This window comes from Apis florea, unplaced genomic scaffold (assembly GCF_048593485.1).
Source record: "Apis florea isolate Af1SG1 unplaced genomic scaffold, ASM4859348v1 contig_3370_pilon, whole genome shotgun sequence".
NCBI classification, from domain to species: Eukaryota; Metazoa; Arthropoda; class Insecta; order Hymenoptera; family Apidae; genus Apis; species Apis florea.
Window position 1 is genome coordinate 340,030 of NW_028256747.1, and position 26,977 is coordinate 367,006.

General features: G+C 42.7%; 1 protein-coding gene and 1 long non-coding RNA gene across 2 annotated transcripts in view; both read right to left on the bottom strand.

Annotated features, from left to right (window-relative positions):
- The window catches only part of LOC100868606 (tyrosine-protein kinase-like otk), a 50,356-nt gene that overhangs the window by 13,334 nt on the left and 10,045 nt on the right, over positions 1-26,977 (bottom strand). The gene's annotated exons all lie outside the window — the stretch shown is intronic.
- On the bottom strand, positions 5,664-26,081 carry LOC147656987 (uncharacterized). The gene is made up of 2 exons (XR_015293364.1): positions 25,967-26,081; positions 5,664-6,301 (listed from the first exon to the last, which is right to left on the bottom strand). It is a non-coding gene; the product is annotated as an uncharacterized LOC147656987 (long non-coding RNA).

Genomic DNA, 26,977 nt, shown 5'->3' on the forward strand with positions numbered 1-26,977 from the left:
TAAAGGTAAGTATGAAAGGTAAATGTACAGAATTAAAAAGGATTTCTGCGTGACACCTCCAATAAGATTATATTATCCTAATACAAAATCGTAAAATACAGTCAAAAATTTCTGCCAATGGCACAAAATTATGAATTGGGAAAATTTTGGAAAAATTATTCGTGCCATCTTCTTTATGATTATATACTCCTGTTACAAAATCGAAAAATTTGGCAAATAATTTGCTAAAATTTCGATTGTGTATTAGGAGAATATAAAACATAAAGAGGTATCACGGAAAATTATTCCAAAAATTTCAAGATTCAAAATTTTCGGATAGCCAGCCAGGATTTTTAGTCAATTTTGCGATTTCTGATTAGGAAAATATAATACTGGAAGAGATGGCACACGGAATTTTTCTCAGGAACAAATTTTACAAAGTTTCTGGTCAAAATTCGCGACTTTTCATTAGGAGAATATGATATGTAAAGAGGTGGCACTCGAAATTTTTAACAGAGACCAATTTTACAAAGTTTCTGGTCAAAATTCGCGACTTTTCATTAGGAGAATATGATATGTAAAGAGGTGGCACTCGAAATTTTTAACAGAGACCAATTTTACAAAGTTTCTGGCCAAAATTTTCGACTTTTCATTAGGAGAATATGATATGCAAAGAGGTGGCACTCGAAATTTTTAACAGAGACCAATTTTACAAAGTTTCTGGCCCAAATTTTCGACTTTTCATTAGGAGAATATGATATGCAAAGAGGTGGCACTCGAAATTTTTAACAGAGACCAATTTTCCAAAGTTTCTGGCCCAAATTTTCGACTTTTCATTAGGAGAATATGATATGCAAAGAGGTGGCACTCGAAATTTTTAACAGAGACCAATTTTACAAAGTTTCTGGCCCAAATTTTCGACTTTTCATTAGGAGAATATGATATGCAAAGAGGTGGCACTCGAAATTTTTAACAGAGACCAATTTTACAAAGTTTCTGGCCCAAATTTTCGACTTTTCATTAGGAGAATATGATATGCAAAGAGGTGGCACTCGAAATTTTTAACAGAGACCAATTTTGCAAAGTTTCTGGCCCAAATTTTCGACTTTTCATTAGGAGAATATGATATGCAAAGAGGTGGCACTCGAAATTTTTAACAGAGACCAATTTTGCAAAGTTTCTGGCCCAAATTTTCGACTTTTCATTAGGAGAATATGATATGCAAAGAGGTGGCACTCGAAATTTTTAGCAGAGACCAATTCTGCAAAGTTTCTGGCCCAAATTTTCGACATTTCATTAGGAGAATATGATATGCAAAGAGGTGGCACTCGAAATTTTTAACAGAGACCAATTTTACAAAGTTTCTGGCCAAAATTTGCGACTTTTCATTAGGAGAATATGATATGCAAAGAGGTGGCACTCGAAATTTTTAACAGAGACCAATTTTACAAAGTTTCTGGCCCAAATTTTCGACTTTTCATTAGGAGAATATGATATGCAAAGAGGTGGCACTCGAAATTTTTAACAGAGACCAATTTTGCAAAGTTTCTGGCCCAAATTTTCGACTTTTCATTAGGAGAATATGATATGCAAAGAGGTGGCACTCGAAATTTTTAACAGAGACCAATTTTACAAAGTTTCTGGCCCAAATTTTCGACTTTTCATTAGGAGAATATGATATGCAAAGAGGTGGCACTCGAAATTTTTAACAGAGACCAATTTTACAAAGTTTCTGGTCCAAATTTTCGACTTTTCATTAGGAGAATATGATATGCAAAGAGGTGGCACTCGAAATTTTTAACAGAGACCAATTTTACAAAGTTTCTGGCCAAAATTTTCGACTTTTCATTAGGAGAATATGATATGCAAAGAGGTGGCACTCGAAATTTTTAACAGAGACCAATTTTACAAAGTTTCTGGCCAAAATTTGCGACTTTTCATTAGGAGAATATGATATGCAAAGAGGTGGCACTCGAAATTTTTAACAGAGACCAATTTTACAAAGTTTCTGGCCCAAATTTTCGACTTTTCATTAGGAGAATATGATATGCAAAGAGGTGGCACTCGAAATTTTTAACAGAGACCAATTTTGCAAAGTTTCTGGCCCAAATTTTCGACTTTTCATTAGGAGAATATGATATGCAAAGAGGTGGCACTCGAAATTTTTAACAGAGACCAATTTTACAAAGTTTCTGGCCCAAATTTTCGACTTTTCATTAGGAGAATATGATATGCAAAGAGGTGGCACTCGAAATTTTTAACAGAGACCAATTTTACAAAGTTTCTGGCCCAAATTTTCGACTTTTCATTAGGAGAATATGATATGCAAAGAGGTGGCACTCGAAATTTTTAACAGAGACCAATTTTACAAAGTTTCTGGCCAAAATTTGCGACTTTTCATTAGGAGAATATGATATGCAAAGAGGTGGCACTCGAAATTTTTAACAGAGACCAATTTTACAAAGTTTCTGGCCAAAATTTGCGACTTTTCATTAGGAGAATATGATATGCAAAGAGGTGGCACTCGAAATTTTTAACAGAGACCAATTTTACAAAGTTTCTGGCCCAAATTTTCGACTTTTCATTAGGAGAATATGATATGCAAAGAGGTGGCACTCGAAATTTTTAACAGAGACCAATTTTGCAAAGTTTCTGGCCCAAATTTTCGACTTTTCATTAGGAGAATATGATATGCAAAGAGGTGGCACTCGAAATTTTTAACAGAGACCAATTTTACAAAGTTTCTGGCCCAAATTTTCGACTTTTCATTAGGAGAATATGATATGCAAAGAGGTGGCACTCGAAATTTTTAACAGAGACCAATTTTGCAAAGTTTCTGGCCCAAATTTTCGACTTTTCATTAGGAGAATATGATATGCAAAGAGGTGGCACTCGAAATTTTTAACAGAGACCAATTTTACAAAGTTTCTGGCCCAAATTTTCGACTTTTCATTAGGAGAATATGATATGCAAAGAGGTGGCACTCGAAATTTTTAACAGAGACCAATTTTGCAAAGTTTCTGGCCCAAATTTTCGACTTTTCATTAGGAGAATATGATATGCAAAGAGGTGGCACTCGAAATTTTTAACAGAGACCAATTTTACAAAGTTTCTGGCCCAAATTTTCGACTTTTCATTAGGAGAATATGATATGCAAAGAGGTGGCACTCGAAATTTTTAACAGAGACCAATTTTACAAAGTTTCTGGCCCAAATTTTCGACTTTTCATTAGGAGAATATGATATGCAAAGAGGTGGCACTCGAAATTTTTAACAGAGACCAATTTTACAAAGTTTCTGGCCCAAATTTTCGACTTTTCATTAGGAGAATATGATATGCAAAGAGGTGGCACTCGAAATTTTTAACAGAGACCAATTTTACAAAGTTTCTGGCCCAAATTTTCGACTTTTCATTAGGAGAATATGATATGCAAAGAGGTGGCACTCGAAATTTTTAGCAGAGACCAATTCTGCAAAGTTTCTGGCCCAAATTTTCGACTTTTCATTAGGAGAATATGATATGCAAAGAGGTGGCACTCGAAATTTTTAACAGAGACCAATTTTACAAAGTTTCTGGCCCAAATTTTCGACTTTTCATTAGGAGAATATGATATGCAAAGAGGTGGCACTCGAAATTTTTAACAGAGACCAATTTTACAAAGTTTCTGGCCCAAATTTTCGACTTTTCATTAGGAGAATATGATATGCAAAGAGGTGGCACTCGAAATTTTTAACAGAGACCAATTTTACAAAGTTTCTGGCCAAAATTTGCGACTTTTCATTAGGAGAATATGATATGCAAAGAGGTGGCACTCGAAATTTTTAACAGAGACCAATTTTGCAAAGTTTCTGGCCCAAATTTTCGACTTTTCATTAGGAGAATATGATATGCAAAGAGGTGGCACTCGAAATTTTTAACAGAGACCAATTTTGCAAAGTTTCTGGCCCAAATTTTCGACTTTTCATTAGGAGAATATGATATGCAAAGAGGTGGCACTCGAAATTTTTAACAGAGACCAATTTTGCAAAGTTTCTGGCCCAAATTTTCGACTTTTCATTAGGAGAATATGATATGCAAAGAGGTGGCACTCGAAATTTTTAACAGAGATCAATTTTACAAAGTTCCTGGCCAAAATTTGCGACTTTTCATTAGGAGAATATGATATGCAAAGAGGTGGCACTCGAAATTTTTAACAGAGACCAATTTTACAAAGTTTCTGGCCCAAATTTTCGACTTTTCATTAGGAGAATATGATATGCAAAGAGGTGGCACTCGAAATTTTTAACAGAGACCAATTTTGCAAAGTTTCTGGCCCAAATTTTCGACTTTTCATTAGGAGAATATGATATGCAAAGAGGTGGCACTCGAAATTTTTAACAGAGACCAATTTTACAAAGTTTCTGGCCCAAATTTTCGACTTTTCATTAGGAGAATATGATATGCAAAGAGGTGGCACTCGAAATTTTTAACAGAGACCAATTTTACAAAGTTTCTGGCCCAAATTTTCGACTTTTCATTAGGAGAATATGATATGCAAAGAGGTGGCACTCGAAATTTTTAACAGAGACCAATTTTGCAAAGTTTCTGGCCCAAATTTTCGACTTTTCATTAGGAGAATATGATATGCAAAGAGGTGGCACTCGAAATTTTTAACAGAGACCAATTTTACAAAGTTTCTGGCCCAAATTTTCGACTTTTCATTAGGAGAATATGATATGCAAAGAGGTGGCACTCGAAATTTTTAACAGAGACCAATTTTACAAAGTTTCTGGCCCAAATTTTCGACTTTTCATTAGGAGAATATGATATGCAAAGAGGTGGCACTCGAAATTTTTAACAGAGACCAATTTTACAAAGTTTCTGGCCCAAAATTTGCGACTTTTCATTAGGAGAATATGATATGCAAAGAGGTGGCACTCGAAATTTTTAACAGAGACCAATTTTACAAAGTTTCTGGCCCAAATTTTCGACTTTTCATTAGGAGAATATGATATGCAAAGAGGTGGCACTCGAAATTTTTAACAGAGACCAATTTTGCAAAGTTTCTGGCCCAAATTTTCGACTTTTCATTAGGAGAATATGATATGCAAAGAGGTGGCACTCGAAATTTTTAACAGAGACCAATTTTACAAAGTTTCTGGCCCAAATTTTCGACTTTTCATTAGGAGAATATGATATGCAAAGAGGTGGCACTCGAAATTTTTAACAGAGACAAATTTTACAAAGTTTCTGGCCCAAATTTTCGACTTTTCATTAGGAGAATATGATATGCAAAGAGGTGGCACTCGAAATTTTTAACAGAGACCAATTTTACAAAGTTTCTCGCCCAAATTTTCGACTTTTCATTAGGAGAATATGATATGCAAAGAGGTGGCACTCGAAATTTTTAACAGAGACCAATTTTACAAAGTTTCTGGCCCAAATTTTCGACTTTTCATTAGGAGAATATGATATGCAAAGAGGTGGCACTCGAAATTTTTTCTCGGGAACCATGATACTTATGTATTGTGTCTTCATTTAAAAATAGTTAATTATAGTTTTGAATTCGTTTTTATTCTATTCCTGAAATTAAATAAAGAAAATAATTGTAAAAAGTATATATAGCAATGATTTTTTAATAATTTTGAAGAAAATTTGTGGAGAAAATATGGGAAGGGATATGGGTTGGAAAAAAAATTTTACAATTTTTATATTGAACAATTCATTTATTTATCAAAATATTTATTATACAATTCATATTACAAAAAAGCTAACTATTATGTATTCATACATACGATATTTATCGCGCAAATTAACGAAGGCTTGATTCGTGTCACGGATCAGGGGTCCGATTAGCGATCCGATTAGCAGAGGCAACTTTCGAGCTTTGATTCTGGTTTCCTCGGCAGAGAAGGCCGGCCGGCGTACTTTCTTAATGGAGCGTTCGACGAGAATCGGAGTTGCCGTTTGCACGCTCGATTTCCGTCTTGCAAAGCGCGAACAGCCAGCGCGGAAAGAGTGGCCCCGTCAAAGCGTCGTGGTGAAGACGGGAGAGAGAGCGGCCGACAAAAGTGATCACCATCCGGCAGACGCGCCACTTCGATGTAGCCAAGTCGAAAAGGGAGTGTCTTCCTCGTAGTTCTTCATGTAAAAATTTCCTCCAACGATTCTTCTGTCCAGCAATGGTTGGCTCTCTTCTCGTATGCAATTCACGTATGCGATAGGCGTTCGTCCATCCTTGGTTCACAATGATTCGTAAATTGCGATTCACTCGTCCGATCGTAAAATATTCGTCCGATGCATTGTCTAATTTCGTAGCACTATTCTTCTATTGTACAATCCACTGTGAATAAAATGATCCATGTAATTACAGTGTGAATATTATTATTTATTTCTATGTCAATTACAACAATCAGTTACAACACTTCTGGTACGTTACTTTAGGTGTGAATACATTTGGAAACTCTCGAGAGTAACTTAATTATTTTTCGTTAGCGGATACTGTGTGTGTTAAGAGTAATTATTCGAGAGCAATTGTCACACTTTTATTGTATCCACTAACAAGAAATAACTTTCGAAAGCAACCCTCGAGAGTTTTATTCGAATTTTATTGTCAAATATATTCGCACCTTTACAAGAAAATTTATCTATTGTAAATTTTAATGAAAATTTTTTTATATGTAGAACATGATGGATCATATATAGATAATGTAATAACGAAGCTAACTATATTGTAATTTGAATTATTTTGATTTAACTCGTATTATTATTACACGAAGTTATATTTAAAAGCAGGAATAACTGCTAACAAAGAAATTGCTCCATGTATAATCCATCGTGGTCTACATATTCATATGCAAAACAGAATTATCGTTGATTTTGATTATTTGCATGCTTCGTTCTTTTCTTCTTCTTTTCTTCTAAAGAAATAAACAAACGTGTATTAATTTAATTCAACTCTTACAACTCTTACGAGTTACAATTATCCATTCATGTAAGATCCATCCATGTGAAAGAGAGCTTAGATGGTAGTACTTTGTGCGCGTGAATAACGATTTTCTTCGAAGAAATGGAAGGCAAGGTGGATCGTTTCGCGAGCTCCTCTGTTTTCATTCGAAAGACGGACGTATCGACGCAGGAACAATGGCTTACGAGTTGGAGGGGTTGGAATGGGAACGTGGCCCGAGGCGGTTGGGAAACAACCGCGGAAACAAACGACAGAAGTGGCTTTTCTTCGATGAGAACAGAAAGAGAAAAAATTCGTAAAGCGCCAATATCGTGGCGAGGGAGCGTAGACGGTCGAAATAATGGTTTCATCGGAGCCAGGTTAAAGGCATCTGCTCGTACATGCCCTTTCTCTCCTTTTTCCAAACCTACCCCGTTCTTATTAAACTTTTAATATATATATAAAAAATATCGATATCAATGAGTCGATTCGCTTCTTCTCTTTTTCTTTTTTTTTTGTTGCACATAAATATTACTCCACCGATGAATCGAAATCATTCTCGAAATCTTTTATCGGATTTAATGGGATGCAGAATTAGCACCAAGAGAAAAATCGAAAATCGTAAAAAAAAAGGGGAGGAAATCACAATCGAATCATAAATACGCAACAATTTACGATTCTCGAATGGACGATTCATCGAAAGGATACGTAAACGATCGTGGATTTGCGCGAGAGCGGGCTAATTTGGCGACATTAATTCTCAGAGGCACTCGGCCCTTTTTTCTTTTTTGTCTTTTTTTTTTTTTTTTATCTTGCGGCAAAAGAAAAGAGGAATCCTCGAGGTGAAGCGTCAGCCTCGAAAAGTGGCATTCAAAGGGAATTTCTTTTCCTTGTTTCGTTTACATACGCCGCAAATGCACCGCACCGTGAAAACGAGCCCTTTCAACAGGACCGCACAATGCGTTGCGCACAGATTTTTAACGAGACTTTGTAAATGAATGAGAGAGCAAGAAACGTCTGTCTATGGCGTTCAGCAATGAAAAGTGACAACGGTGGTGGAACAAGAGTTAAATCGGTCTTAATCGATGTTATCGAGTTTAACGTTTCCAGCTATTAGACCGAATAACCGTTTATTATTAATTCATCGATCAACTTTGTTGACTATCGACTTCGAAATTTTAATTCTTAAGCTTCAAGAGTAATAAATTATCGGTTTATTAGAACACTCGTTATCGTTATCGCAGAAAGAGAAACAAAACCTGTAAAAGCGAGGGCGTTCACAAAGCGCTTCGTCAACGATCCCGATTCGATTCGATCGAATTCGATTCTTAAAAAAAAAAAAATCCCATCCCTTCTCAATTATCCTTCGCATCCGATATCGTTCTTTATTCCCTCCTCTAACCGTTGCAGGGCTTACACAAATTGATCTAAAAAATCTCGAAACCTTGTTCTCTTCGAGCTCGCGGCGACGATGACGAGCGGTCGAATTAAAATTTTCCAGGGATCTGCGCAAACGAAGGCGGGTATATGAACGGCGAAACAACGAAACGAGACAAAAGAGAAAAGAGAGAGAGAGAGAGAGAGAGAGAAAGCAGGGTTGAAAACTCTCGGTTAGCATATATACCCGGGGCTCTGGATAAAAACGAAATAATTTTCCTCGTTGAATTGAAACGATTCCCGCGAAAAGGGGCATCGCCCGGGGAGCTAAAAGCGTCCCGTTTCAAATCTAATATCCCTTGAAAAGACAAAGCACTCCCCTTGGAGATCGTTTACGTACATTGTAAACCGAAAAGGACATGAAAGAATGCCGCCAAAGGGGTGACGGACGGGAGCCGCGATAGGGAGAGAGGCGGGTGGGAGGTCGTTCGGGGAGAAAGAAAAGCACGCCGTTTTCCGCGTGACGCGCCTCTCCCTCGATTCCACGAGGCGGCCGATGTTTATCCTAGACGTGCAAACAAGCCGCGGTTTCCTCTGGAAACCTTCGAGAGTCGAAAGTTGGATGGAGTTGGAGATGGTGGTGTGGAGGAAGCGCGAGGAACGGCCTCGGGCCGGCCGCGAGAGAACGCGGCGTATCCAAAGCTGTGGAAAGAGGAGCCTAGCTGTGCTGTGGCGTTGGATCTGCTTGTGGCCGCCTGCCGCTTCTCTTGAATTATTACTGGATTACGTCGTGTCGAGAAAGCCTCGTTCTTCTCGCTTGGGAGGGACGTTAGCGAACGCCGAGAAAGAGAGGGGAAAAAAGGAAGGGGCAAAGAGAACCGCGAGCATTCGAAGGGAAAGAGATGCCGAATCCCGGCACACACACACACACACACACATATAAAGAGAGACGAAAGAGATGAAAGGGTAGGCGAGCTAATTCGTCGACAGGAGTGTCGGCCAGAGGAGACACCGACAACGGTCTATACTCGTTTCCAGACACGTTGCCGGGGAGCCACGGTGGACCACGGCCACGCGAGACTAGCGATGGCTTCGACACGCCTTCGAACTTTTCTCCCTTTTCCCACCGCACCTACGAAGGAAAATATGACGAAAGTTTTGTTCGAAAGTTTTGGAAATTCGAGTCTCCGGCTCTGCAACTGTCTGAAATTTTTATCCACCTTTATCGTCCATCTTACTCACTCTCCCATTTTTTTCTATTCCCGCCCTGATCGATTATTCTCAAACTCTTCGCGAAAAATCACTGGATTCACCGAGGGGTTAATTTAAAATAAACGCGTAATTCGATTTGCTATCGATACGATAGTTTTACTACTTTGAATATAATAGTTTTAAAATTACCAGAGTTAATTAAATATCCGGTTAACTTAATCGCGTGTAGTTCACGCGACGGTGAACACAAATTTCTAAGGGATCCCTCGTCATTTGCATATATGTACATACATTTCAATGTATGCAAAAAAGAAAAGAGGATTTAATTTAAAAATTCTTCAATATACGGATAATTTCAATGCACACATTGGAAACGACACCATCGTCGATACGGTGGTTTTCCATTTTCTCCTCTTCGCATCATCCACACGACCGACGACCGTTCGAAATTTTGCATCGTATCGAATCTCGTCCAGAAGTTTCGCGGTCGTCGATGATCGAATTTCGATTATCAGATTTCGAGAGGAAATCGTGCCGCTTGTTGCTCGTAAAAATTCCTTTCTCCTCGAAACTTTCGACTCGATGGCGTATGTATACCCTTTAAGGCATCGAGACTTATGAATGGAAACACTGATCCATAGAGAGAGAGAGAGAGAGAGAGAGAGAGGGAGAGGGAGAAAAAAGTTGGAGAGAGGGCTTATATAAAAAGAAGACATGTTACCCAGCGAGCGAAACGGGGATACAAAAAAGAAAGAGGCGGTTCGAAGCGTTCGACCTGATCAGAGATAGAAAAACTGGACGAAAAAAGTATGTATGCCCGAGGACTGGCGAAACCTGAGAACCATTATCGTAAGCAGCGAGCGATACATAAGTAGCTAGAGTGAAATCCGATACGTTTCGCCAATTGGGAACCTTGCGGCAAGAAGCAAGACAGATCTATGTTTGACCGTTTTTTTCTTTCTTTGAGTCGTTACAAGTAGGCAATATAGATAGAAAAAGATCGTATTAGATAAGTCGAACATATGTCGAAGGAAATAAGAAGGAATTTATTACTTAGTTTTGGACTATCTTTCTCTTCTACTCGACGGAAAACGACGTTCTCTATTAGCAAAACAATAAGATAAATTGCGAGGATCAATATTATCAATACGAAATATTTTAAAAGCAACAGTAATATCTTATATGCCTTCTATGCCTTTAAAACTTTGGAAAATCTATATAAACCTTCATCGTTCCTTATATAAATAAAAGTTTCTTATTTTTCTCCCCTTATTAAATAAAAATGGAAGCTGAATACACAATCACCTCCTTATTAAATTTTCCTGCAAAATTTTTTTCTTACAGATGAGTCCATCTTCCTCAAGACAAGATCCCTCCGTCCTTCCGCCTATTTCTCTGCCTATCGATATCCAACCACGAAGAAGCGATGCACACAAACCGGGGATACATTCGGTGCGTAATAGCCGCGCTCCTCTCCAGTTTGCTCGTCGGTCGCACAGTTTGCCCGGGCCCTCGGGATCCCTGGCCCGCGTATACGGGTTCGATAGCGCGTAAACAACGCGTTTCCGGGGCTTATCTGCCTCGGCCAAGCCGGCACGGTGTCGGGTTCCTCGAAAGAGGAACACCGTCAGCGATATACGGTTTAAAAAGAAACGAGATCGGTCCGAGTCGTGGCAGCGGATTTGTTTATTTAGAAAGCAATCGCTCGGGACGATCTCTCTCCTCTGTTCGCGATTGCCTCGCCGCGCCCTGGCCCTTTGAACGAGCGCGTCGGTTTCGAGTAGCTTGCCGCTTCCGTTCCACCGATCGAATGGTTGCTTGCGAGCATTCTCCACGACCCTCTTCTTCGCGGTATAATTGGAAGAATGCTGGGGGAATTCCAGGCCTCTCACTCAATCGGAGTGTTTAAATCGGATGCGATTGCAAAATTATTATACTTTTGATCGAGATTGAAAAATTAACCTACGAATAAAATGTACGAAGTATGTAATATAACAATGTATAATAAATTATACATTTTGCACGATATCGGTATTATATTCGTTATTTATTTCCTTACCTTTACCTCACGCGACGTAGAATTTGTTGCGTTCTTTCTGCGCAAAATCTTCAATTCAAATGCGCTTGATGGACGGATAAACTTTTTGCAGAGCAGAGAAAGAAGATGGATGGCAACCGCGACAACGATTCAGATTGACAACCACTGTTGCATATAGCGAAAGCCGAGGGGGGAGGTTATACATATCGGTTATGATTACATTAATGCGAAACGATCCCCTGATTAGGTAGCTCAAAGGCATTGCCCTCATTATGCACGTTATATTTGTACATAAGATCTGTCATCAGAGATCGATATCGCTCCTTACGCGGCAAACAGTCGTGCGAATACAGTTGTGTAAAATGGAAAACGGAGTTCGACAACGAGAAGAACGAGAATTATTTCGCAGAATATATATATATATATAGACACGTTATCTTCGAAGGAGCCGAGAGATATCGGCATCTGATGATACACATACATTAACGACTTTATCGTCGCGGCGCCTTTGAGTTGACTAACGAAAGGATCAAATTATATTTCTATATATTCAAAGGTTAATGACATCGTTATTAATTTCTACGAAACGAGTATAGCTTGGTTCTGTTTGGAGGACAATGCCCTTCTTGGTTAAAAGGCGATGTTCTCAATATTGATAATTTTCCTTTTTCTTTTTTTTCTCTCGATACGACATATTGATACACTCGAACCCTCCCCCATTTGTCTTTTATCCTTTGAACAAAGTTAAAGGGTTCGTACGAACTTTGCAAGAAAATGTTCTAATTAATTTCGGTTAACGAGGGGCGAAGAACAAAGGGAGTGCAAAGAAAACTGGATAAAAGTCGAAACTTCTCAGATGGATGATTCTTAATCGAGGGGGCGGTAAAACGTTTATAAAAGATCGGCCGGATAGATAGATATACATATACGACAGACGTTCAATGCGAAAAATTTGACAAAGTAAAATTAAAATCAGACCTTCGCTGATCGTTTCTAAAAAAAAAAAAAAAAAAAAAAAAGGAAAAAAAGAAAAGGTCCAACGATCGGGTCGAAGAAATTTCACCGCGTTCCATGGATCACAGGGATTTTTAGCAGGCGAATAAGCATCTGATTTTTCGTTCTTATGCTCCCGGTCGGCATAGAATCAGCCGTACACGCGTCGTAGAACCGTATTAAGGGGATAGAAAGAGAAAGAGAGCGAGAGGGGGTGGCCGACGCGTACCCTTCCCCTGTCCTTCGCAAGACGAAGAAAACGAGTCGACGAGGGCGAGACGAGGAAAAGGATTAAGAGAAAGAAGGAGAGAGAGCGCGCATCGGTCGGGAAGAAGAGAGAGAGAGAGAGAGATACTAGCGAGGCAGGAAGGGGTAAAAGAGAGAGAGAGAGAGAGATGCAGGGTGGCTCTGTTCGGGGGTCGGTCGTTGCTATGGGGATGGTAGTAAAGCAGGGAAAGGGAAGGGAGGGTCGGTCGATGCAAACGCACCATAAACTTTTATAGCTCTCCAGAACTGTACCTATCCGCCCTCGTCTGCCGCAGCTCTGGGTCGCCGACTACGCTTCCTCCTTTCGGGAAACTCTCCTCCTCCGTTACACGCCTTTGATCAATCCCAATTTTTTCCTTTCTTCCTTTCTTTCCTTTTTTCCACCGGGCCAAAAATCGACCATATCGATGGAAAACAAAGAAGAAAGCCGGAGAATCCCTATATGCTATTCCCGGGACACGTGGCCTCGCTCCCAGGGAGAATCAATTTTAATGCGAACACGTATACGCGGCGTGGAAGAATATCGCACGATCCTGCTACATATCCTTTGAAAAAGCTGGACGATTCTCTTTACCCTCCCTCCCTCCCTCCCTCCCTTTGAAACGATTCGACGGTTCGACGATCGCGATCGTTTTGTCAGGACAAAAGGGGAAGGGAAGGGATATTCTCTGCACAGTGGACGCGTGGAATCGACGTTTTTTCCCGTCGCGGAGCAGCAAGGAAAGCGGAGGGAATGATATTATCGGAAAGGCGATATTACGGGTCGGCCCTTCCGATTGTTCGGAAACGCGGCGAGAAATTTCGCGGCGAAATCGCGTGAAAAGAGAAACGTTTAAACGTTTAATCGTCCGCGATTCATCGACGGATCGTGGACCGATTTTAATTGAGCGGGGAAATTCGCGCGGTGGTCGTCGTCCGAGGTGGTGCGCAGTTAACGAGCAGAAATCGATTCGACGCTCGATATAATTTCGATGTCGGCGAGCTACGGATCCGATACAGGGGAGGACGATACGGGGAGAGGAGGAAAAGAGTGGAGGAGGCGAATGGTGATTCTGTTAACGGAAAAACGGCGAGGGAGAGGGGAGGTTGATTTTTTTTCTTCCTTTCTTTTTTCTTTTCTTTTTTTTTTTTTTTTTTTTTTTTTTTAGGAGCGAACTTACTAACGAACCTTGCCACCACCTCGTTACTTTTCGCCTCTTGCAATTATTTCGCCTTGCTTCGAATTTCAAAACTTGTTTATACATTATACATCGATCGCCTAACCGTCTGGAAGGTATCCCTTCCCTTACTCCCTTCCTGGTATATTGTGTTGTATCGTCGTATTATTGCCCGACGATTACAAATATTTCTCGTAGCAGGAATGCCTCTGTATAGGTGTGACGGTAACGGAGAGACGTGACGAGACACGTCGAAGAAACGTTGTTGCATTTTTCTTTTTTTATGACACGTTGTAAAAGAGATAAATTCCTTCGGGAATGGATGGATGGAAGGAAGAAGGGCTAAGGCACCTATGTAGTTCGAGATAGGAGAGATATCGGCCGTGGCCGATGACGAACGCGCAGGGATTACAGGGGTAATAAAAATGGACGAGTCTGCAGCCGGTTCGTTTGCTTTTCGAAAGAACAGAATCCACTACAAACCTTCTCCACGAGATATTGTGCGTTAGGAGAGATAGCGGCGCAGGGAATCATGCTTGCTTCGGAATACCTTGGAAGAAATGAAATGTAAATATTGGAACGAGGCGCTCCCATTCGCCATCGGCGAGCCTTGTAAAATTTCTCGTTTCCCCGTTTCGACCGAATTTTAGTGTAGCAGTTTTATCGAATCGGTAGGAAAATAATATCGGCTCTGTATTACAAATGGTTACGAAAAGGTTATTTGTTATTAATCGGATCCAAGCAACCTGTTAAATTAAATCTTCGTGTCGTGATTTTAAATATTATGAAGGTGAAAGGTTACTTTAATTGGATAAGATTGCTTATTTATCGAAAATTTATCTACAATTTTGTCATTTACCATTTAAATTATGAATGAAATTATTTAATTTACCCTTATTTTCAATTCCTTCGAATCCAACACTTTTTAAAACTATATTTTGCAAAATTCCATCCTGTCTCGTCTGAATAATTGTACTCGATCATCGATCGTAAAATTTCATTTCGATAAATACGGGTATAAATCGTTCACGTGGAATCCAGTTCGTGATCCGTAGTTAAAAAATAACTTTGGGCGAGGGGGGCATCTTTCCCAAATTATCTAATTTCCGAGGAGATCTGTAAGTAAGGAAAGAAATCGAACGATGAGAGAACGAGTGAGAGAAAGGTCGTCAAGGGGGAGGCAGAGTGTATTGCGAACGTGCCCCGAGTGGCAATCCTCAAAACCACCCCAGAAAGAATACAAAAACTGTGAGAGAGACGGAAGACGATAGGCTTGCAGAGGGAGCGTATCCAGCAGGGAGATAGGGAACCAGAGTGAGGAACATGGTAATTATTTTCGAACCGTCAAACCTGGCCGAGAAGAGGGTGATGCCAGCCGTCATCCGCGAGTCAAGAGTTACCTAGCCGAATAATACTTAAGCTTGATTAACGATATACTCGAAAAAAACTTCTACGAATTACCGACTCTTCCTCCTTCTCTTCTCCCTTCTTCCCTACTAAATGTATAGAAATTTTATATACGGGATATTGTGTTAATTCATTTGTGAATATATTAACACAATATATTTGGAGATATAACTCGGTTGAGGCTTATTTATCGATTATTTATTATTTTACAAGCAATTTAATTTTTCAATTTCATTTTAGATTAAAGGGAAACGGAGCAAAATGGAGATGAAAATTTCACGCCATTATATTTTTATCTTTGAAATCTAATTCTCTGAATTTGTTAACGCTCCGCCCAACGAATTCATCGAAAAATTAGATCAACCGTATTATCATAATAATAGACACGTACGATTGCAATAACAACGAATAAAGAATTTTTAAAACCAAAATCAAAATGACCAAATGTTACATTTCACGATGAATCAACGTGAAAATCAGCTCGATCAAAAAAATCACACGCGAAAAATATAGCTCGTTACCTTCATTAAAGTCGTTAAAAAGTTGGTAACCGACATCTTCGGTTTAAACTTTCTCTATACCTGTAACCCGTTCAACGGCTCTTCTGGTATAATTTAATAACGTTTCCAACTCTTTTTCTCTTTCTCTCGTCTCTCCGCCATCTTATCGAATTCCCTCTCGAACTCGGAAGATCGAATCGAAAATCGAGATAGCAAGGTAACCATCGAGTACGATATCTACAATTTAGAGCCGGTTTTAATTAAAAATCTATTTGCAACCGACTCGATTTTATATATATATATATATATATTTTCACGGTGCAGGTGGTAATTGTAAGGTAAACAGCCACGGTTTGCGGATCGCGCTCACCGTTTCCGAAGGGTATTCGAGATGGAACATCTAACTGTTTGTCGAGCAAATGTTGCCGGCACATTTCAACTCGTGTAAATCGATAAAACAAATTGTGGCCAGGTGCACGCTTCATCGACAGTTTCGACTCATCGGAATTCTGCGCTTTTCGCCTGTGCGCAACCGAAAAAACGGCCAACTTCCATCCGGAACGCGCGTGTCGTTTCGTTTTCTCTTTGTCCGTCCTTCCATCTTCCATCCGATCTTTCCATATCGGAGTTCGATTTTTAATGGGCCGCAAATGGATTGCCAATTTCATCGGATTGCACGTCCGAATATCCATAATTTCATTTTCATTCATCAATATTGAGTTCCGATTCTTTCTTAAATTTTTTTTACCGAAAATTTGATCGAATTCAAAATTAATCGAATCGGGGAAAAAAAATTAAATTCAGCTGTTTCTTTCTGAAACAGAAAAGATATAAACACGAGGATGGATGCCAATTTCATCGGATTGCTCGTACGAACCAAATATCCATAATTTTATTTTCATTCATAAACGCCAACATCGAGTTCCGATTTTTCCTTAAATTTTTTCCTAAAATTTCATGTACACGTAATTTGAATTTTGCTCGCGTGAAAAAAAAAAAAAAAAAAGAAAAGAAAACCGTCCATTCTTTAATCGAAAATTTGATCGAATTCAAAATTAATCGAGTCGGGGAAAGAAAAATTTATTAAATTAAAGCTGTTTCTTTCTGAAACAGAAAAGAGATAAACACGGGGTAGATAATGGGGAGAAGAGTCTCCTCTAACGATTTGCCGCCCGCCGTGAAATAGGAACGTCTGTTGCCGCGTAACACAAGCGCGGGAAAGAGAGTCGTGGGGAGAGAAGGGAGAGGGGGGAAAAAAAAAGCGGATATTACTTTTCGAGCAGTCTGCCTTTTGACCGATTCCGAGGAGGTCGGACAAGCTTTAACGGGTGTTCTCGAATGGAATCCCGCCGCGGCGCGCATATATTGCAATTACAACAAGAATCTCTCGCGGGATTTGAAAGGAAGAGGCGAGAAAAGGAGCGGAACACGCGGGATGACAGAGAGATTCCAGACGGCGCGAGCATCGATTCGAAACCCGCGCATCGGCTCGCTCCTCCCGGATGGGAGTCGCGTTGGCGGCTGAGATAAAATTACTGAAAATAGTGTCGCGTATCTGCGACCAGATACACGCACGTACGTACAACGACAACGACGATACATCCACCCACCAACGGCGGAGAGAGAGAGAGAGAGAGAGAGAGAGGAGGAGGAGAGAGGCCATCGCGCGGAGATAAATCAGTTTTATTTTCTTGCTCGGAGCGCCACGTGTGCTGCGCCGCTCTTGGCCTTTGACAAAAGCGGTGTCGTAGATCAACGATAATGTACGCGAGGAAAAAGGGTGGGGGGGAATCGAGGGCGAATTATTACCATTTTTTTTTTCTTTTTTTTCTTTCAATTTTCAGAATCGGTTCCGAAGCGAGGCGAGCTCGTTTCGCAAACGAACGAGCGTGGAAAGTAAAGGGAGTTGCCGTTGATTGGAGACGGCAAGATCGATCACGAAGTTAGAGTAAACAGTTGGACGGAATTTCAAGCTAACGACCGAGAGAAAGATGACTACTGCCTTCTGCTTTCTTTTCATAATTTGAACCAGTGAGCAAATTCTCTTTCCTCTCCTGTGTGAATAGATGTATATATACTCGTATACTGGCTCGATTATTTCATTTCATTTCGTTGCACGAGAGGGGAAGATCACGATTCGAAAGATATACATATACATATATAACTATTAGAAGATGTCGAGATGGTGGAAAGAAAACGTGAAGTATCGACGTATCCGGAAGGGAAAGCGAATACAAAGGGAAGGGGATGTCGCTAATGGAAGCGAGTCTGAATCGGAATTTCGATACGTGTGGAGGAGGCGCAAGTAAGATCGAAGGTCGATGGCGCCTTCGTGTATTGCGCGTTGAGGCGACGCGGTTCGACACCCCTTTTTTTCGAAACGGAGATCCCGGGCATGAACGCGATGCCAGATCGTCGAACAAAAGCGACCATTGTCGCGACTGAAAATCAGAAACGGCGAGATCACTTCCGTCCCCAGCCCCGTGTGTGCTCGAGTTCGAGGGTCGAGCGCGCACCGCTTTCTCGCGTGAAATTGAGCCAAACAATGCTCGCGTGGCAACGATCGATGCACGGAGCTCTCGCTCTCTCGCTCGTTGTTAGACCTACGTACGTAACAGAATTAGAATGTATTGTTAAATTCGCGCCCGCTCCTCTTCCCTTTCCTTCGTTCCCCATTGTTCCAATCATTGTTTTGTTTGTTTTCTTTCTTTTTTCTTCCTCCCTCTTTCTCGCCGATTTAAGGAAAATAATTATAAACGCCGGCCCGAAACACTTTCGAATAATTGTAATTCGCGAAACGGAAAAATATTAAATATAATCGCAAAGGAGGTTAAGGAGGGGGAAGGGGTCGAAAAGGAGCGGCGAGAGGCAAAGGAAAACGCCAAAGGGGAGCGCGGGAAAAAGAGATAACAGGTAACGACGAAATGAAAAAGAAAAGAGAGAGAGAGAGAGAGAGAGAGAGAGAGAGAAGAAAAATATTGCGCGATGATGCGCGATGTTTCTCTTACGTTGCCAAGAGTTTTCTCGCGGGAGAAGGAAAGGAAAAATAAAGCGGAACATCGGCGACGCATTAAACACGCCGGGAGATAAGGAGCACGAGTGCATTTTCAAGCGATCTGAACGCAAATGGATCGTTCCCTTTCGTGCAGTCGAGTATCGTATCGATACACCGGGGCCATTGGGAGGGAGAGGGAGAAAGAGAAAGAGAAAAGGAGAGACTGCTATCCGTAATGACAGCAGAGAGAGAAGAGGAGAGTCTCCGCTTCCGCGCCTCCGTAATTCCCAAGGATCGAGAGATGCATCCATCAGAATCCGCATCCATTGATTGCATTCGGCTCACAGCCGTAAAACTAATGGACTTCAAAACATCGTTTCAATCTCTCTGGAATCTGGAAAGAGAAAGATTCCTCCAGAATTTCGTTTCGTCGAAGCGAAACAAGATCGAGGTAATTCGAATTTCCCAATTTTTTTTCGCAACCGCGCTTACCTCGGTATTTCAACGGAGAATAATAGATAACGGAGAGTCTATCGGAGAAGACGAGGAAAGGAGAGAAGTAATTTTTTCTTTCTCCTTTTTTTTTTTTTTTTTTTTTTTCATTATAAAAGTGTCCAGAGGGGAGATGGAAGCAGTGACGTGGTTTTGGCCGACGTCAGCGTAATATGAAAAATATATTCGTCGTGTCCCATGAAATAACCAATTTCGGAGGCTCCGGTATTTTTCCCCCTTTTTCATCGTGGCTGTCCATTTTTCCCCGTGAAAAATTCGGTTTCCCCGGTATTCGCGATTTCCCGCACCGTTTACATTGAACGGCCGGAGCCTCGAGCAAGGAAATAAAACGGTCGCACGTCGATTTTGCAGGTGGTTTTCCCGAGTGGCGGCCGTTAATTCTCCACCTCTCTCTCTCTCTCTCTCTCTCTCTCTCTCTCTCTCTCTCTCTTTCGTCCGCTCGCGTGGATGTATGGAGAAATCGAGCCGTCGAACGCGTTCCTCCGACGCGTCGTGTCGCTGGAAACGAGCGACGCCGCTCCATTTTTTTTCCTTTTTCTTTTCTTTTCTTTTTTTTTTTTTTTTCAGACGACGTCGTTTTCGTACATTTGTCAGGTTGAACAGGTGTCTCTTTCTTCCCGTCGACGTCGCGAATCATCCCGTCGACGCTTGAAACGAGCACGGGCAACTTACGTGCGCCAGCTTTCCTTTCTCTATTCGGGAACCGTCACAACTAATTAGGGAAAAACGCGCAAGGTTAATTAGTAAGGAGCGTAATTAATGAAAAGCGTCCACCAGGATCTTTCGTTTTTATTCATTCGCCCAGATTCTCGCGATAGGGTGGTTCTTTTCTTTTTACCGAGTATTTTTTCTTTTCTCTCTTTTTTTTTTTTCTTGTGTGTATACGTGCGTATATCTGTCCCCTTTTCTTTCGCTCATCCACCATCTACTTCTTTTCTTTCCACTCTTTTTTTCTTCTCGTGATCTCACCTCCCCCACCACGGGTATCAACCATCCTATCTACCTCTCAGAGAGAGAAAGAGAGAGAGAGATCTCTCGCTCTCTTTTGGAAACCGTGCTTGCTTTTTCCTTTTTCTTCTTCTTTTTTTTTTTTTTCAACTTCTACGCACTCTCTTCACCCCGCTATTAGTCGCGTTCATTTGGCGCGAGGAATGATTACGGTGCTCTCCCCGGTTAAAATGCCTTACCGTGTGTATACTTGGCCCCGATTGTTCGCCTCGATGACGGTAATTTGACAGACAGGGGTTGCGCCGTGCGAGACAAAAGTCGCGCGAAACAAATCGAACTCGGGAACTCGTGTAAGAGACGGGGAAATCGTTCGACGAATTTCTCCTGTTTCGAGTAGGCGTTTCGAGTTTTTACCTACCATGAAAAAAAAAAAAAGAAAAAAAAAAGAAAAATCATCGAGAAATATTGGACCTCGCCATTTTTTTTTTTTTTTTTTTTTCCTTTCTCGAGCTGTACTCGTTCCAAGCTTCGTGCACGCGGCCTGTCGATTCGACAGGCAATCTATCCACACGACACTTAATGAAAGGAACGAATTTTTACAAAAGTCACGGGCGATTACCGAAGCAGAGAAGGGTTTGTAACGCTACTTTACCCTCGAATCGAAAAAACATTTTTAGGGAGAGAGAGTCGCGCAACGGAAACGCTGTGAAAGCGATATTTACCAAGGTAACGCTCATTCCGCGTCCTTTTCTCTTTCTTTCTTCCTTTTCTTTTCCTTTTCCTTTTTCCCTTTCTTTTTTTTCTTTTTCTTTTTTTTTTAGGGTCATTCGAGAGTAGCCCGAGAACTGGGCGCGAAGCATTGCACAACGTGCTCCGCGCTACTGCAATTCATTCGACACAATGCGCCAACACAGCGGCAGCGGGATAAACCAGGCTGGAAATAAAGAAAGGACGAAGGGAGGTAGGGAAGGACAGGCAGAGAGAGATAGAGGGTGCGTGTTTCTCCGGCACATACTCGTTCGCGGGGCGCATCGGTGTGCTGCTGGTGTTTTTAAAAATGCAGCCGCCCCGGGCTGCAGCCTCAACGATTAGCTTACCCCTTCTCCTTTCTTCCCTGGCCTCTCCTCCTCTTCAACCTCACGTGCTCTTCCTCCAACCCTTTTTCTTTCCTTGTCTCGCTCGGGTCTACTACGACGTCGACTACGACGACGACGACGACGACGACGGCGACGACTACACGATGACGGGTATGCATGCAGCCCGCACGGAGGCGAGACAATGAAAATGCAAGCAAACCCTCCCTGAATTGAGTTCTCCACCTGCGCGCGACCGAGCGGGAGTAAGAGCAAGGAAGAGAGCGGCGGGGGACAAGGAAAAAGAACGAGAGAATCCCTATGGTAGTAGGCTTGCCTCGAGATCTCGCGGATTTCCTCTCCCTTTAAAGGAGATATAATTCGAAGCTCGACGCGATGTTTTGTTCTTCTCTTCGTTTTTCCTTCCTCTTCCTTCTCCTCTCTCTCTCTCTCTTTCTCTCAGTCTCATTTCCTCCTTCATTTTTTCACGCTGCGAGGAAAAAACATTGCGAATCAAGACGGCCGAGGCAAATATTTGCCCGTGAACGGGGTAAAAGTCGTTAGAGCGTGAAAAAAGAGCGCGAGTTGTATGTATAATACCCCGTGATTACAAAAGTGTTACCGGTCGTCGTTCTCTGGGGCGGGGGCGGAAATGACGAAGTTGAAAATGAAAAATTTTGTCGGCCGTTCAACAAGTTTCGTCGAAACGATCCGTCGAAACTGTTGAAATCGAGCGTATTGTTGGAATCCACCCCTTTCCCCCGAAATTCATCGGCCGTTAAACATCCCGCGCGTATGATTTATCGTCGTCCAGGTGTCGATTAATACGCCGATGAATCTGGATCAAACCACTCCCCGCATGCGGTAAATTCATCGTGCTATTTATATGAGAGAGGAGGGGGGTTCTTCCCGTCAATGAGTACCCGCTGAAAAATGGGTATTGTTGCGATGCACAATGCAACAAGCCTAATTGCCATTTGGCCTTCGCGTTATACGGGCAGCCGAACCTGTGTGCGGGGCATTCGATCGCGAGGAACGATGGTTCGTATGCATCACCTTCGTCTTCTTCTTCCTCCTCCTCCTCCTCTTCTTTTCTTTTCTCGACTGGCAATTAAATGTTTCACCACACGCGCGGTGGTATAAATTAGCCACGCTGATTAATTCGTCCGACGCGAGTGAATTAGACGACTCGTATATACGTATTCCTCCATCATCTTCTCGCCGAAAATTCATCAACTTCCTTCGTCGAGGACACGATTAAAATGCGTGTATCTACGCGTGCAAATACAATCATTGTGAGATGGAGAAACAAAGGGAAACGGAGTCGAACAGTCGAGGATTCTTGGGGATTGGATCAGCCGATTAAACACGCGAGAACGCGCGTAAGTAACAGTCTGCTCGTTGGCGATTGTTCTCGAAGGAACAGGAGCGAGGAGAGGGAGGGGCAGCGGATGGAGTTTCGAGGGAAAAGCAGCGCTCGTTGAACGGAGCTCATCGAAAAGTGGCGCTTTACCGGGGTCCGGAGGAAATGAGATTCCGGGGAGGAACGATGGCTTATTGTCGAGGACGCACAATGCGTGAGGTCTAATTGCCGGTCGAGACCGCGGAGAAGGTGAACGAGGGGGAGGGCGAGCTCGGATTCCCGCGATCCGCAACCCTATTAGGGAACCAGGAGGAGACAGGATTTTTCACGGTGGCTGAAGACACTTTTCGATCCCATTATCCACTCGTCTCTGTGTGGAATCGCGTTAACACTTTCGCGTTGCCCTTAAATCTCGCGTATCATCGGTCGCTCGAAAAAAGAAAAGAGGAGATGGAGATTACGTTTCTCTTCCTTTCCCCCCCCCCCTCCCTCCCTCCCTCTCCTCTCTCTTCTGATCTTCCCTCGAATTCGTTACATCGATTTACGTTACACGGCATACGATCCTCCGGCGAAACGGGGGAGACGCGATCGTAAAGAATGAGAGGAGGTACAACTCGTTTCGGTCTCCTAGGAGTCTTTAATATCGTGTGGCGCAAAGAAAGTCGTTGGGAAGGCGTGGCGTAGCGCCCTCGATTCTACGTACATGGCGTATAAATCAGATAGGATCTCGCGTAAAGTCGAGGATACGCGCGTCGCGGTGAATTCAACCCCCTAGTCCCCCCAGCTTGTCCCCCCTCTCTTTCTCCTTCTCTCTCTCTCTCTCTCTCTCTCTGCCTGTTTCTCTTCGACTCTCACACCCCTCGCAACCCGGGTAGCTCGAGGCTGAACAACTTCCTATCCATTGTCGCGTATCGCAGCAGGCTCTTCCTCGTCGCGAAGCGAGATGTTATTTTTTTATTTGGACAAAGGATCCTCCTCGGCGTGTTATTACCCCCCGTGCGTCCGTCCCTCGTAGCCTGGTCTGTGGCCGCGAGCCGAGGGGTTGGAAATTAAAAGAGGGAAAGGGATGGTTTTCACGTCGAGGTACGCGGAATATTCACGGCGGGCCAGCTCGTCATCGCCGAGCGTGTTCGAGAGATCACTCGTCAGACGCTCGACCTTTCGAGGGGTGGAAAAACCAGAGTTGGAGAGAGAGAGAGAGGGGAGGGGGAAGAGGGAGACGAGAGTGTTGCGAATCCTATCTCTCGTTTCTCGATAACGCGAAATTATTTCGAAATTCTCTCCCGCGTTTAATTACGTCCCTCCTCCTCTATCGTTTCAAGGTTGAAACGATTCGTTCAAAACGTTATTTCCACGTCGACTAATTGTAACGATCCGTTAATAGGGCGGCGACTGCGAAATGCGCAAAATCGAAAATGACGAAGGCGCGACACGTCCGCTCGAAAATTCACGGAAACGCGGAAAACACATTTCCGCTCCGCGGAAAAAACAAAATGGGCGGGCGGTTATATTTGATGGAATGAAAATTGACCAGGATGCAGTTTGTACGTACATGCACGATATATATATATATATATATATATACATAGGCAGCATACCGAGTACAGCATCCGAGCGGAGGAGAGATTTCAAGCGTTAAAGCGTGTTTAAAGGATTAAACGAAATGAGTTCGCCCGAGTGACGCTTGCTTTCGAAAATCGTGGAAGATACAGTCCGAAGATATAATTGTATTATGAAATTCTGCAAATTGAAACTGTATCGCGAAATGTCAGTCAAAACGGGCTATACTATCCTCTCGTTCGTTCCAAAATGGAATAATAAACTATCTCGTAACGTTTTCGTGTAAATTTCATTAACCAGGGAAACGACTATATTTCGACTAGTCGTTCGCGAGGACCGGTTCGTGCTCCTGTAGTACTGTCACGTTCCTCGTTAGACGAGGATATATTCATATTTGTATTTCGTTCAACTCGACGAAACTCGACGAAGCGCTTTTTTTTCGATGGTAAACAAGTGGTAAACAAGCGAGGACACGTGAGGGATATCAAAGAGGAATCGTCGTGTTGCCAGGGCCTCCAACTCCACCTCCTTGACCTTCGCGAAAAGAACCGGATCATCGACCCAATCCCCCCTTCTCCTCTCCCCACACGGGATAATATCGCACGGGATCGTTCATATCAGACGGAGATTTAATTAGATATCCAACGCGCGTGCATCCATATCGCGAATTGGAATCGAATTTCTCGGATCGCGTGCATTCAATAGAAATTCCGTTCGTACGTGACCGATGGCACGCGATTAACCATCATCGATTATCAGTCAGCGTATGTCAGCGATATTAACACGCTCGTGAAATCGATATTGATCGTGGATCGTCGATTGTTAATACGAGAAAAATACGGAGTGAATAAACGAGTTTAGACTTCTCCATCGGTGAATTCCTAATGGTCCCCATCAAGCGTTTTTCATCCATCCGCGGAATTCGCTTTCACAGAGGGACGATTCGAGCGAATCCGCGAGTTGAAAAGAGTATATATATATATATATATATACGCGTACTGTATTTCGTTCGCACGGAATTACAAATGCGACGGGATGTGCCTAGACGAAATTCATCCCGTCGACGGAGGAGGAGGCGGAAAACGGTCGAAGAAAACGTTCCATCGTCATTATCATTATTATATTTATCGCAATTATCAAAAGGAATCGAGCCAGAGGCTCGACGGGTGTATTAAGCACGCGCTAAATGTACTCGTGGCTCAGTGCACTTCACCAGGTTGGCAGCAGCGTGTAATAATAATTACGAAACGATACATGATAACGAGGTGCCGAGCCGCTAACGACGCCCTGCCGTCGTTTCCCGCACCTGCCCCCCGTTCAACCCCTGCCACCATTTCACCACTATTTTCTCTCTCTTCTTTCCCCATCCTTCCCACGGTTTCCCGATTTAATAATATGTACTTTTTTCCCTTTTTTTTTTTTTTTTTTTTGCAAATTTCTTCATTATTCATTCAATATCACACCGACGCGCCTCCTCGGTTACCAGCGCGTATTTTTTTCCCCCTCTTTTTTTTTTCTTCCTTACTTTATTTTATTTTCGTCGCTTTAACACTCGTCGTTCATACCCCTCGGTCCCCTCCGCGCGGAAAGCACCTATTTTCTACGTTTTCAGATAGAAATAAAAAAAAAAAAAGAAGAAGAAAGAAAAATGGTACCAACTCGGTAGCAACATTATGTGTATTTCCTCCTCCTCTTCGTTTTTCCCTCGTTCCCTCCCCCCACTCCTGCCAACTCGTCGCTCCCTGTCTCGCCACGCTAGACATCGGCGTCGTCGATATCGTCGTCGTCGTCGTCGTCGTCGTCCTCGTCCTCGTCCTCGTCGTCACCACCATCACCACCGACCACGACGCTCGCGTCGTCGAATTTATTTTACTCACCCGCGCTCTCGTAAGCTCGACGCCTCGAACCCTCGAGCGTTTTCGAATCGTTAAAACGCGAGCACGTGGGGTAGCGCGGCTTAACCAAGACCGTCGGTGGCATCGATCGGCGCCATATTGGGCAGCACGATTCGAGAGCAAATTATCTTGCTTAATTAATGTCGCGCTGGCGAATAATTGGAAAGAGAGACGGGATACAGAGAGGCGGAAGTGTATACCAGCCCCGGAGTTTGGCTGTACACCGAGGCTATCGCGAATCGATTCCTATCCCGGGTTGCTTCCTCCCTTCCTTTCACGGTCTCCTTTCTTCTTTCTTTCCCTCCTCCTCTCTCTCTCTCTCTCTCATTCCCTCTCTGCCCCCATCGGCGCGCGCGCTCAAGGCTCGCTCCGTTCGTTTCGTTTGTCTCTCTTTTGGTTCGGCTCGGTGTAATTTCTGCACAGGAGGAGGCGTTTGATCTGCGCTTTTGCGGAGAAAGGGCGATTAAAAAGTGCCGTGAGAATAACATAGCCACGGTGAAATCCGTCGCTTTGAATCCCTTCGGGCGCTGGTCTCGCCAACTGTCCTTTCGTACCCCTCGCTTCCTCGTGTTCCGCCCCGTCCGTGTTTCATCCCTGTTGCGCCCACCACCGCTCGCACTTTGTCGATTAAGCAACGCGACCGTGAACGCGGGATTATATCGGTTTGCCGGTTTCGATGGTGAAGCACGATGGCGTACGTAGCGAGCGACACGCGAGCGGGACGGCGCGACACTCTCGAGACTTACGCGATTAATCTCTCGATGGTCTCGCCCAC